Source organism: Leucopleurus acutus (genome assembly GCF_964270905.1).
Source record: "Leucopleurus acutus genome assembly, chromosome: 2".
NCBI lineage: Eukaryota > Metazoa > Chordata > Mammalia > Artiodactyla > Delphinidae > Leucopleurus > Leucopleurus acutus.
Genome location: NC_139143.1, coordinates 4,475,808 through 4,489,715, shown reverse-complemented (window position 1 = coordinate 4,489,715; position 13,908 = coordinate 4,475,808).

Sequence of the window (13,908 nt, the reverse complement as noted above, 5' to 3'; positions counted from 1 at the left end):
TCACGCGCTTAATCTTTATATTATAGTGCTTCTTGGCCAGTGATTGTGATGTAAGTATGTGGGGAGGTGTGCGTCTTATACTGAAAAGTGAATTTAAGACTGGTTTTGAGGGAACTCCCTGGCGGTCCAGTGGTTAGGACTCTGTGCTTTCACTGCCAAGGGCCGGGGTTCAATCCCTGGTCAGGGAACTAAGATCCCAGAAGCCGTGTGGTGTGACCAAAAAAGCCCCACGAAAACTGGTTTTGAGAAAATGGGGGTTGAGTAGGAATGGGTAAATACTTTGTGAATGGGCAGTTCAAAAAGCCACTGTAATTATATGAACATATACTAGAATATAGATTATATAATTATATGAATATGTAGTGGAAAAGAATAATAGAGGAAGCTCAGTGAGACATATCCCAGTTCCAAAAGGCTGAGGATGACTTATATGTGTGTGTGTATAAATTTTTAAAAATATGTGCGTGTGTGTGCATATAAAATTTAAAAATACATACATATTATATATTGTACCGATGAAGGGATCTAGTTGAGCAGAAGTGTGAAGGGGGATAGAAATCTTCCTGGAAAAATCCACAATAAGAGAGGGAGGGTTGGCAGCAGAGGGTCCAGACAGAGGTAATGAAGGCTGAAGGCTGAGAATTTGCTAGAATTAAGGGAACAGAGTAAACCATTGGCGGCAGAGATGAGATTATGAGGGTGAGATAGGAATGCAGACCTTTACACTTAAAGCTTTTAACACAAAGCTTAGCATAGAACAAACGTAAACACAACCACTTAATTCATGAATAAATCAATGAATAAATCGATGTGCAGAGGGCACGTGGCATGTTTTGATATTGATATTCTTGGATTTTTTCCAAAAGTCTCTGAACGTGTGGAAGATGAATTTATATGCAGTTCTCACTGACAGCATCTAGGGAAAACTAATTTTCAAGGAATGAGGAACATCTTTGCGGTCCTGTGCTGCACGTAATGATCTTTGCCTACTCAGACTGCAGTCTGAATCGCAGCACCCCAGAACCATCACTACGGTCATGGATTATTGTAACTGAGCAGGGCCCTGTGGGGCTTTCCTGGGACAGGGCTTCCCCCATACCCCCTGCTTTAGCTCCTCTCTGAAATGCCTAGATAACAGTATCTGATGCACCTTTCCTGAGTTGTTTTACAGATGCTAAAATTACAATCAAATGGAAGACGTTAACTACTTGATGACCATGAGTACGTAGTCCCCAGACCTACTGGAGCCTGAGGACTGATGATGTTAACCCCTGTGACACTGCCCTGTTACCTCACCATCAACCAATCAGATAACTGTGCAGGAGCTGATCACATACCCTGCGACCCGCCCTCCCTCACCTGGCTTTTAAAAATGCTTTGCAGAAACCCTTAGGGGAGCTTGAGGTTTTTTAGAGCATGAGCCACCCGTCTCCTTGCGTCGCCCTACAGTAAACCTTTCTCTGCTCTAAACTCTGACATTTCGGTTTGTTTGGCCTTCCTGTGTGTCGGGCACACGCACTTGCGCTGACATTATCAGTGCTCTGAGGGATGTGCATGTCCTTGTCAACAGAGAACCCTGGATGATAGAAACCTGGGTGCCAGTTTACCATCTTTTTTCTTTTCTCCATTTAGTAACATTTAGGGAATCCAGGACTGCCGTAGAATCAAGAAGAAGTCTCAGAATCCACTTCTAAATGCAAAGCACAACAAATAAATAAATAAACATGAAAAATGAATAAGGTCGACTCCGGGGCTGATTTTGATGTGTATTTAGCCACTACAGTAGCTGATTTTGTTGGGTTCTCAGGGGATGGCAGAGGGGAACACATGAAAGCTGACTTTTAAAGTTTTCATTAGAGGAGCCTCTGCAATGAGATGAAATTGCTTCAGAAGGGAAGGGCGCTCTTCCAAAGGCATGAAAAAGGTAAAAGGGGATGAAATCTAAGGAAGAAGGGAAAACATTATAATAAAAGGCTCACGTGTAAAAGAATGTCGTTTGGGCTGAGGGAATAGACTGTGAGTGGCATGGAGAAATAACGAAGATTGCAGAAAACCAAAGGCCTTTGAAGAAGGGACTGGCACCCTGAAAAGAAGGAAGCTGTTTGCTTAAGAAGAAGGATTCGTGTTCTGTCTAAACACGCATTTAGACGAGATGAAACAGGAAAATAAAGAATTAACTTCCACTCTGTTTCACTCCTATGGACTGTAGCATTACCTCTAAATCTCTCCATACACCTGCCCTGCAGAAAAGGCTCAACCTTGAACTCTAGTTTAAAAGATCTGATGTGAACCAGCAGCACTGAATTCAAATTCTAGAACTGCCTTTCTGAGAGACCTTAGGTGAATCACAGTGTCTTTCGCTCATTTCAAATTCATTTGCTCCTTTGGCAACTGAGACTTGCACAGAGGTGTGAATTTAAAACTGAGCTGGGGAAAAATGGGGGAACATTTGTAAACACTTGTCGGTGGGACGTGGAAAATGCTCCTGGCTTCAATTCTACCAAGACCATATGGCAATGTGGAAATGTTGAAGGCCATAACAAAAGGGATTTAAACTGTTCATATACTATGGATACAACTAAGAAAAAAGAGGAAATAATGGATATGGTAGAGACAATGACTATTTTTTCTTTGTGTCATTTTAACAACGTTTATACAATTTTTTTAAAGTGCTATAGAGTAAAAGGTACATTGACACATAGATGCTAGGATGTAGAAGTGGTGTCTTCTTCCTTCAGTGTGTCAAGTCCTCACTCTACACACAGTTTGAAAATATTTAAATGACAGATTTCTCACACTCATAACATGTCAGAGGGAACCTGGCCCTGACACAGGAGAGGTGAGATTCTTTGAGAAGAAACTGGAGGCAAAGCCATGTATTACCATGGATTTATCCCTCTTGTTTATACCTATGTCTGTTAACAGCCTCTCCGCCCCCAATTTCTGTGCATAATCAAAGCCCAGATCACACACAGGGGATCCCCTTAGGAGGATATTTTGAGAAGCTCCAGGAAGGTGTATTCCTAAGTTATCTCCCCTCTTGGGGAGCTATTCCTTTGTCTTAAGAATCCCCTTTCTTAAATGTCTTCTTTGAAAATGTAAATAATCCTGAGAATGGTAATGTAGAAAATCACCAAAACCATGGTGTGAATGAATTCTTCAATCTGACATTAAGTACACTCTGCTTCTTGCTATTAACTCAAAATCTCTTGCCCAGACCACTCTACTGCCTGACTCCAGCTTTTTTAAAAAAACATTTGTATGTATGTATGTATGTATGTGTTTTTTACTTTTGGCTGTGTCGGGTCTTAGCTGCAGCACGCTGACTCCAGAGCGAATGGGCCCTGCAGTTTGTGGCATGCCGGCTCACTAGTTGAAGCATGTGGGCTCAGTAGTTGTAGTGCGTGGGCATGTGGGATCTTAGTTCCCCCACCAGGGATTGAACTTGCATCCCCTGAACTGGAAGGTGGACTCTTTACCACTGGACCACCATGGAAGTCCCATGACTCCAGCTTTCCACTTTCCAAACTCTCTTCTCCTCTGTCACCAGTTCTCTTTCTAAAACTCACATTAAATGTACTATTCACATTCTGAAACCCATTCCCTGTAGCAAATTTTCTTTCAAACTGAAGTCACAATCCGTTTGGTGGGTTACAACAGAACTTAACAAAATGAAACAGAATTAAACAGGATAGAAATACCAGTATTTTCACAAATTGAAAGGTAAGTTTTATTACACAAAACTTTTATTTTAATTATTACGTGTATATTTGCACCAGGCTATGTATAGAGAGCATTCCTTTCTGTGTATTGTGGTCTGAAATTTGAAAGCCATTGGCCTATAAGATGCAGTTCACACTTGGGGTGGCTTATCAGATGTATCCCAGGTGGCTTCCTCTGTGCCTTTCCAGGCTTGTCCTTCCTACTCTCCATCCTTTAAAACATATGATCTAACTGAGTTGTGTCCCATTCAGTTCTTTGAACATATTCTACATCTTGGTGCCTCTACCCCATTTCTCTGCTTGATGAACCTTGAAGGCCTGGTTCAGAGATCAGCTCCTCTGTGCTCCTCATGGGCAGAATTAAGCACTTCCTGTTGCATTTTGGCGCTCTCTCTCTCTCTCTCTCTCTCTCTCTCTCTCTCAGCACTCATCCCATCGTGCTCTATTTTGTGCTTCTTCTCTCTGCAATGAGAAATTCCTCAGAGAACAGCTCTCTGCAAGAATGTTAGGCTCTCAATGTCCACTGAGGTAATGAAGTAGAAACATACATGAAATCATAACTTTTATAAAGTATAGAAAAAAATGTTTGGCTTCCTAATTATGGGATTTTGAGGAAACCTTGAAGAGAGCAACATGATTAAGGTAGTGGTTTGAGAGGGAGCTGCTACCCAGCTAACGGTGGTTGAGAATACCATGGAGGCATAAGATGTGAGGAAGGTAAATCAGAGACGGTTAGCTTTGACGGTGAAAAACTTCTACATAAACTACTCATTCTCTTTATTCCAAGTCAAGGATACTTGTTATTTTCAGTATTTTCACTGAGCATTTAATAAAAACATCTGTGGCATTTTAAAAATAACTGGCAATGATTTTTTGATAGACTAGAGATTACCCAATGAATCTTGATATCCCAAACATTTTGTCATTTTTACTATTTCTTAACTCTTTTTCCTTAAGTTACAGATGTTATTTTTGTTTACTTTCTTTCCAATTTTTATTGTTTGGGGTATAAAATTAATTTTTATTTAAAAATGTAAAGAATTTCTAAATTTCACAGTTAATTTCTCATGACAAAGGAAACTAACACAGAGTTAATCATTTCTACACTTGACAAACTTAATCCAAATCAGAGCTTTGGTTCCCTAATATCTGCACTTATGATCATTAACACAGTTCACTAGAGATTTGTGTGTTTAGGTGTTTTCACTTCTGTCATTGAAATGTGTTACTCTTTCCAGCCCACATATTGGTAATTGGTAATTAAGCCCATGGTTTAACTAATTTGAGTTGAATGAAGCAGAACTAGATTAATTCCAGAGGGAATTAGAATTAATAAGGACAAAAACCTTGTGTTCAAATGTTATATTAATAAAAACCCGATACAAATTAGAATATAGGTATTGTGTATTGCTCCATTCAAATCATTTTAAGGGGAAAATACAACCTCAGATCTTTGGTAGAAAAATATCTTTCTCTTTCTTGACATTATAAAACATTTATAAAATATGGCAGCACTTTCGTCTTTAATTTTCTTCTTCATTTTTCATTCACCATGGATTCCTTCTTCTTCCTGTTTGCTGTTGTGGCTTTTCTGTTTTCCCTCATTTCTGTCTCCTCCTTTTTGTTTATCTCCAGTTTTCCCTCTACCTCCCTGCTGTCTGTTTTCTCTTTTCTTTCTTCCCACCTTGCCGTGTTATTTAAGCATGCTGTAAACTTATTCATTCCCCAAAGGCAAAACCAGCTATCTGAGCAACACTTTGTCAGCATAATACATTTACAGAATGCATATTTATGAACCTTTGAGCTTTTATTGTTCCACAGGGCAAATAAAAAACATGAAAAGTAGCAATATAGTGTTTCAAAGGTCCCTCAAGGAAAACAAAAGTAGCTGGAAATAAATTTGGAAAAAGGTTCTTCTGTAAAAACAGAACCTTGAATTGGTACATGCAAAAGGGTGAAGAGAAGGAATCATTTTTGTTCTTCCTCCTAAACTAAGACTTAGGAGATTTTAAACTTTTTAATAGGTCTAGCGTCTTACAGTTTGGAAAAGAAAATAATTTTAAAAGAGGTTTGGACATAAATGTTTACAATCCAGAGAATCTTAAAACAGCATGTTGCATTTGGCTGTAATAAAAAGAGGGGAAAGAGGGGACTGACATTGGAAAGCCCATCTTACCTCCAAATTACCTTCTAGCATGGAGTCTTACACTAAGTGAGTCAGATTAAAGAGCTTGGGAGTAGAAATGAAAATCTTATAAGATGTGTTTTGAGAGTCTTATTTTCATTGATTTAGCAGAGTAATTAAATTCTCATCTTGTTTCCCCAACTCTCCAAAATGAACAGATTATTAATATTTAACGCCTGGTGGGGAAGTGGCCACATGTCCTAGCCGCCGTGTTCAGACAGAGTGGGATAAAAACCTGGAGAAGGTGAGAAGCCTAGAGGTGAGAATTTTGGAAAATTTCAAGAGGGACTCTAAACCCCAAATTCTGATTTAGATATCAAGGAACTGGGGGGGTGCACTTTTTGAGATCAACCCTGTCCTTCAATACATTCCATTTGTTGATGCCATACACTTCAAGCTCTTGACAGACTGAATGGTGTATCCCCAAAAGCTGTGTCTAAAAAGCATCAAAATGGAGCCTTCAATTTTGAGCCTGCAACTTTGAGGCTGCAGTTTGAACAGTTAGGAATGGAAGATTCTCTAACAATGACCCCCAAAGTCAACCTTTTAATCACCGGGCACATAGGTTTTGGAAATGAGCTGTACCTAAATTAGGGACTGAATTCCAAACAGAGAATAGAGTGAAACTAGGTTTAAGTTTCATTTGAAGTGGGAAGAATCACAGACTTCTTGGATTCAGAACGTTACGGGATTTAAGTTCCGTTGGAGAATGCGCCCTAGAGAATGGCGCATCCCCAAGGACCCCATTCGTCTTGCCACCGTATCCCTTATACTTAAGTCCACGAAATCACTCAGAGAGAGGACAGAAGAGAAGACCTGGTCCCAGCCTTATTCCACACTGTCTTCAGCAATAGTTTTCTTGTTTCCACCTCCTTCCAATCAAGTCATTTTCTTCCCGCTCCAGACAAAGAAAAAGCCCCAGGTGGTGACCATGTGTAAGTGCTAACAGCATCTCAGCAAAACCAAGACGAGGGAGGGCTGATGTTAACTCTTAAGTTCCCTAGAGAAAGTTCCATTTCTTAATGCTCACTTTAGTAGTAAGAAAACTAAGTCTAGGCAATGATTACAAGGTTCCCAACAAACACCAACTGGGAGAGGCTGGTGAGGACCAAAAGAGCGGAAACGAATCTATTTCATGTATCACTGTATAGCCCATGTGTCTATGTGCCCGGGACATAGTTGGTACACAACAGATAGGCTTATGTTAATTAACATAAATTAAGCTTAGCCTTTGTGCATTGCCCTCCCTGACTGCCACTTGACTAAACCTGATTGCACATATTATGTTTGTTTGCTGGGAGGTTAAACAACTGTCTCTGTATTTCACTGAGCAGAACAAAGGAAGTGGTTTCTATGCCTCTGCCAGTCACATTTCCTTCTATTTTATCTGCTTCTTCTCCTTTTTCTACCTGCTTGGCACCAATTCCGGTTCTATGTGGAACATTAATAATCCTAACAACTGTCTCCAAGAAAACCCACACGTGAAGCCAGAGTGCATAAATAACCAAAGTGTCCCCACCCCCTAAAACTCAGCCTTAGGAAAAGATTTCAAAGAGCAGTCATTAAATAATATCTGTTAGCATTCGGAACCATTTAATATGCTCTCTGTAGTGCTATTCATTGGAGGAGATGCTAGGAGTGGTGGTGATCAGGAAGAAGAAAGAAAGAAACCACAACCTTAAGGAATGGGGTTGCAAGGAGGTACCTGTCCTGCTTCAGCATCTGCTTCCCTCAGTTTTGAAATACAGTGTCCTAAAATGATGCATGAAGTCCTGCTTATGTCTCTAGCCTTAGCATCCATCTATTTCCTATATGTACTCTGTTCTTTGTTCATATGGAACTACTCTCAGTTTCCTGAGCATTAACATGGAAAGTTTCTCTCACGTCCCTCACGTTGTGTGAGTTATATGCGCCCAGCAAACTCCTGCTCATCTCTCAAAATACCGGCTTACATTCTTGCTAGGAATGGAATCTAACACCGAGGCCTGCAGAGGTGGAGGCAACAGCTCTCCTCATCTCTGTTACATCACTCCTGAACTCACAGAACCGTGAGTTTCTGGAAGGAAACGACTGTGTGTTGCTCATTTTTACATCACTGGGGTGTAGCACAATATCCGTCACATAAAAGGTCCTTAAAATGTGTATTGAACTCATGGCTAGATGGATGGAATGATGGATTAACGAAAGATTAAAGTCCTAGTGGAATTTTTTTTAAAATTATTTATTTATTTTTGGCTGCGCTGGGTCTTTGCTGCTGCGCACGGGCTTTCTCTAGTTGCGGCAAGCGGGGGCTATGCTTTGCTGTGGTATGCGGGCTTCGCATGGCGGTGGCTTCTCTTGTTGCGGAGCATGGGCTCTAGGAGCGCGGGCTTCTGTAGTTGTGGCGTGTGGACTCAGTAGTTGTGGCTCACGGGTTCTAGAGCATAGGCTCAGTAGTTGTGGCACACGGGCTCAGTAGTTGTGGTGCGCAGGCTCAGTAGTTGTGGTGCACGGGCTCAGTTGCTCTGCAGCATGTGGGATCTTCCTGGACCAGGGCTCGAACCCATGTCCCCTGCATTGGCAGGTAGATTCCTACCCACTGCACCACCAGGGAGTCCCCCCTAGTGGTTTATTGCTACTAGGGTCATGGAGATTGGAGTAGTCGATGATAATAACGTGTAGAGAAGGCAGAGATGGGGATGGATGGGGAAGCACTACTGCCTCCTCCAGCATCTGCTGTTCCCCATGGATGTGTTTCACTCTTTTGCTTAAGTCCCACACAATATAGTCACCCTGTCTTTGTATGGAGTTTCTCTCCTTTTCACTTATGAATGTTGCTAAAGTTGACTTTTTGAGATCATGAGTTGGTTAGCATTTCAGAGAGAGTATTCATCAACACAGATGCTAGTCTTTTCCAGAGGTAACAAAGTAATGTTTTAAAGAAAAGTAAAGAATGTTTTAAAGAAAACATTCTTTAAAAACTCACGCTGTAAAGGAGATGGCTGTCAATTTTTTGCAGCGTTTCCCATCTGGAAATAAAGTCTATTTCCCGTGCCCTGGAATCTGGGCTGGCACTGTGACGTGTGCTCACAAGCAGAATGAAAGAGAGGAAGTGCCCATCTGTGTCTAGAATGTGGGAGATGTGGAGGCTTCCAGCTGCATTCTCTTGGAGCCCTTGGCTCTCATGTAAAGCGTTCTCTCCCTGCTCGAGAGATCACGTGAATGGAGACAGCCCATGTGTTCCCGCTGTTCCGGCCATCCCAGCCAGGGTGACAGCTCGTGCACAAGGTCATCTGACATTTCTCGCTTCAGTCAACGACTCTGGATGACTGAAGTGACCCCAAGTAAGACCAGAAGAAGAACCACCCGCCTGAGCCCAGTCTCGGTTACAGAATTACGATCAAGTAAATGGTTGTGGTCTGAACCTCTGAGTTTGGAGGTGGTTTGTTGCACAGCAGAACTTGGGAACATGCAGGAACCCATTTGTGATTACATAAATCAGCCTTGAAACGATGCCCCAAATGATGTGTTCTTTAACAATGAGTCTGTAACACGTAAGGCATGTAAAACATTCATTATGATTTTTTAAAACCTTTGGTTAGACACATTTCACAGCTCGCTCTTGCGTGCCTTAGGATCTGTCTCTTATTTTTCCACCGCTCTGCTCACCAGCTCCCCTTTAAGCTGTGTCAATGCTTCAAGAGTAATGGTTTTCTGAAATTTATAGCTTAGCCATAAAACTTTGACCTGGGCTGGTATCTAAAGTGTCAGAACGTGGCATTTTTATGTTTATCTTGTAGTTAGCTCAGAGAAACATGTACCAGCCTTATGTCTTTTTCATTGCGTGCATTCTCAGAAGAGCAGCTTTCAACATCCAACGACTTGTGAGAGCAACTGAGTTTTACAGAATCACGGATCCATTTGCTACTTGACTTTTCCATGGTGGTTCAGCTCGCTCTTTTAGGTATGTTAAGTTGGAAATTTAACTTAACATTAAGTTAAGTGAAGTGAAGAAGCTAGTTACAATTGATATGATGCTCCAAAGTGAGTATACAACCTCCTTCTAAGGAACTGGGTTAAAAATGGCTTCACAGGACTTCCCTGGTGGCGCAGTGGATAAGAATCTGCCTGCCAATGCAAGGGACACGGGTTTGAGCCCTGGTCTGGGAAGATCCCACATGCCTCAGAGCAACTAAGCCCGTGTGCCACAACTACTGGGCCTGCACTCTAGAGTCCGTGAGCCATGACTACTGAAGCCCACGTGCCTAGAGCCCGTGCTCCACAACAAGAGAAGCCACCACAATGAGAAGCCTGTGCACTGCAATGAAGACCCAATGGAGCCAAAAATAAAATAAATAAATTTATTTTTAAGAAATGGCTTCACAACACTTGGTCCATATCCATTCCAGGGGAATAAGAAGGTTCTGGTTGATGAAATTTTTTTTATAAAGAGAACGTTTTTGGAGGGAACTGAGCTGTGAGGTCTTCTGGCCAAGGGGAAGGTAGGCTGGGCAGGGGACATTTCCCTCCATGCACCAGGCTTAGTGAGGGGACTTGAGTGGACTATGTGGACCATGTGTGCCCTGCAGTCACGGGGCACAAGGCACCTGCCTTCTGTTAGGGACCTGTGACCACAGAATGAGGGCCACATGGGGGACTACACATCATGACCTTCCAATACAGTAAGTCCCCTATGTACGAATCTTCAAGTTGCAAACTTTCAAAGATGTGAACCTGCGTTTGCATGTCCAATCACGTAAGTTAGTTCACGTGTCTGACGTACGTTGTCACGTGCATGCATCCTCTACAAGTGGTTGTGCTTTTGTGTACTTTACTGTACAGTACTGTATAGAGTACAGTAGTATGGTATCTTTATTCCAAGCCCAGGATGTCTGGAAGCAAGCGTAAAAGCAGTGGTGCTGTAGCTGGTACTGCTAAGAAGTGCCCAGAGAGACGAGGAAGAAGATGTAACTGAAGAACTGAAGAGATTCACGACGCAGGAAATGGCAAGGGGCTTTTCTTTATTTGAAGAGGTACTGTTAGTTTTTGAGGCACAGGACCTGAACGTAGAATTGTGCCCAAAGGTGGCAGCAGCCATTCAGAATGCAATCCAGTGCTACCGTGTCATCTAATACGAGAAAAGAAGAGCTACTACCCAGACATCACTGGATCGTTTTTTCAAGAGGGTACATAAAATTGAATCCAGCAAGGAACCAGAACCAGTGCCATCCACGTCAGGCGTGAGTGAAATCGCAGCTTGCCCTCCGTCTCCTATTGCTGAGGATCCTTCAGCTCTACCATCTCCCACCTCCTCTCCCTCCTCCAGTCAGGAACTCTTCTTGCCTGTTCACTCCATGCCAGCTCTGTATGCCAGCTGTTGTACTGTACTATGATACTTTTCAAGGTACAATACTGTAAGATTAAAAATGTTTTCTTTATTTTTTGTGTTTGTTTTTTGTGTATTATTTGTGTGAAAAGTATTATAAACCTGTCATAGTACAGTACTATAGAGCCGATTGTGTTAGTTGGGTACCCAGGCTAACTTTGTTGGACTTATGAACACGCTCTCAGAATGGAGCTTGTCTGTATGTAGGGAACTTACTGTAGCAAGTTAAATGTGACAGAATATCAGGGACTAGGTGAGCAACTCTTAACCTGGCCATCGGTCCCTGTGGAAGGGGGCCCTGCCCCAAAGGGGTGAAGCAGAGTATGTGTCAGGAGCAACCAATCAAAAGAGTCCCTGTGCTCTCTCTGCACCAGGGTTTGTGCCCCAGGTAAGGGAGGGGGGATCAGAGCGAACCTGTGAGCAAACTTCACCTCCAACAACTGTAGCCCTGTGAGCACAGAGGCAGCTTCTAACGGTCCCAGGCAGGTCAGAACTTCCTGCTTCCCCTTTATTTCTCCTCCCCCCTTCTCTGCCCCCAGCGGGGTCAGAAAGAGATTCTAGCAAGGATGAGGTGGGAAGAGAGAGGGAAGCTCCTTCCCCACAGTAATGGCAAAGCCACAGCAGGACCCAGATGGAGAAAGGAAAGTTTTCCTTTAAATCAAGTATGAAGTTTTGATTATTATCTGAGCCTGGATACTTTGGCCTGATTCCAGACTGTGCTTTCGACTTGCAGAAATAATAGGATGCTGTGCTATCCAAAGTGGACCAGAAAAGTCATGAAAGTAAGTCAGAGATAAGACAATTTCCACGAAATACAATTTAAAGGGGCCAAGGGAAACAAAATAAAATTGCACTGTGATTACATTCCGTGGAAGCAGGTATACTGCAATTCAATATACTGGTTATATTAATCAGGGGGTTCGCTCTGAGGCTCCCTCCCTTCCCTGGGATCCTTTTAAAGAATTGCTAGTTTAAAGCATTTGAGATCTAATTAAAATCTGTTCTTACACCTTTTCACAGCAATATAATTTCTTTTATTCCCCACATCTTTACTTTTCAAAAAAAAATGATAAATTAAATGCAGGGCATAGGACACTTTGGAATATTTGAACAATACGAATTTTTTAAAACCAACTATTGCTTATTGATACTAAAATAATATGCTGACATTTTTTCCTGAGTTAACCGTGGTCAAAAATCTGTCATGATCTCACCTCTTACTAATTGCAGTAATTTATTGGTACATTATTGCCAGTGACAAAAATCTGCTTTAATGCAATTTGAGTCATAATGTGGTAAGTAGTATTCAAAACATAGACAAAAGAAGCTTCTCATCTTTTCAAAAACTTTAGTAAGAGTTGTTGATTGATTTTGCAATGGAATATGACTATCACCGTGAGAGCAACACTTCATAAATACACAGTCAACAGGGTGACTATTTGATAAAACGTTTCTCTCCCAAGATTTCTAAATTCTATCCTGAGATATATTATTTTTACACGTGTGAAGAAGAAAAGAGTAACAGCAAGGTTAACTGACTTGCCCAAGGTTAGCTATCAATCAGAGGAAGGAAACACAGAGTCCCTACCTGGAAGCCTTAAGCCACCAGCCTAAATAGAGGGTCTGGATAAAGCATGGGGAACAGCATAGCTTCCATGTGAAATGGGAAAGGAGGTGGGTACCTCTTGGATGAGGCTGTTATGTCTTTTCTATTTCTTGTATTTCAGCTTATTTGAGTCTTTCTTTATGGAGTTCTAAAAATAGATATATATGCTATGTATTTAATGAAAATAGTCGCTGGGTACACATTTCGGCATACTGCGCCCTGCTCACATTGTCTATAATTGAGGGTACAGGACTTATCCTGAACTTTGCCCACAGAAGGAAAAGGAATAAAATACTCTCTTGGTAGTAAAACACTCAGACTTACTTCATAAAGAGGAAGTTTGTTTGTTTTTTTTTAACATAAGAGGAAGTTTTAAAATTAATGGAAAATGTGCAGAAAAATGGAATTAATGAGGAAAATAGTTCTCGAAAGATAGATTTTAAAACACCACCAGCAAAGGTGTCTGTGTGTAGAGGCAGAAAAACACTGGGTTCCAGTCCTAATCCTGATGCTTTAGTCATCTATGGCTGTGGAGCCAATTACTCTGAAACTTAGTGACTTAACACAAAAAACATTTATGACCCCACAATTTCTGCCTGTGAGGAGTCTGCATATAGATTAGCTGAAGTCTTGTTCTCATGGTCTTTCCCAGAGAGTTGACGTGGGCTGTGTCCTCATCTGAAGGGTCGACTGAGGGAAGGTCTGACTCAGGGTCACTCACGGTTGATGGTAAGATTCAGTTCCTTGTGAGTTGAGAGCTTCAGTTTCTCTCTGTGGTTTTATCAGTTCCTTTCCTTGCAGGAGTCTCCAGAGGGAGCCCGCAACACAGCAGCTGCCTTCCGTCAGAGTCAAGTGAGAGGATGATCAATGCTGGGCGAGAAGAGAGTGAATAAGAGGGAAAGAAGCCAGAGTCTTTTGTAACCTGACCTCGGCCGTGACCTGCCATTGCTCTCGCAGGATTTTCTTGGTTAGAAGCCAGTTACCAGGTCCAGCCTGTACTAATGGGGAAGAGATCACACAAGACCATGAA